This window comes from Schistocerca nitens, chromosome 5, assembly GCF_023898315.1.
Source record: "Schistocerca nitens isolate TAMUIC-IGC-003100 chromosome 5, iqSchNite1.1, whole genome shotgun sequence".
NCBI lineage: Eukaryota > Metazoa > Arthropoda > Insecta > Orthoptera > Acrididae > Schistocerca > Schistocerca nitens.
In genome coordinates, this window is record NC_064618.1 from 581,557,334 (window position 1) to 581,558,055 (window position 722).

Genomic DNA, 722 nt, shown 5'->3' on the forward strand with positions numbered 1-722 from the left:
CCTACATCTCAACAGGAAAGGGAAGGGGAAACTGGCTGGGGTAATAGCAGGAAATTTAAGGGGGGAGGCACTGCCATGAATGGTAAAATACCAGTGGTTACAGGTGTTGGAGCAGCACCTTTTTTAGGATAGGTAAGACAGAAAGATGTCAAGTTCTACGACAGGTCAGGATTGAAAAAAATCTTCAGTTTAGGAAAGAAATTAAACAGCACAATTCTAGCACATTGGATCACCAATCACAGCTGTCAATTATAAATTTTCACCAATCACCAGAAATTTTATCTCCACCAAGTTGTATCTCAGTCCTAGGTAATTGCATTGATGAATTAAAGTCACCCAACCCAGTTGACATAATCTGCCTCTCTGAACACCATGTGACCACTGGTATAGCAACTAGGCCTAAGCACAATGAGAAACTCAGACAGGAGAGTACTGCAAATGTTAGAATAAGGAAAGGTTCTCATAAAAGTATAATTAAAAATAATGTAAGTATATTTCATCAAAATATTGGGAGTTTAAAGAATAAAATAGATGAGCTTCTGGTTTTTTTAGAAGATTTAGAAGCTGAGGATGAAATAGATATACTATGCCTGTCTGAGCATCACATTGTTACTGACATGGATAAGGTAAATGTAAGTGGATATAAGCTCTCTGCACATGTAATGAGAGAAAATATACAGAAATGAGTTTCCATATATGTCAAAAGTTATCATTGTGCAAAA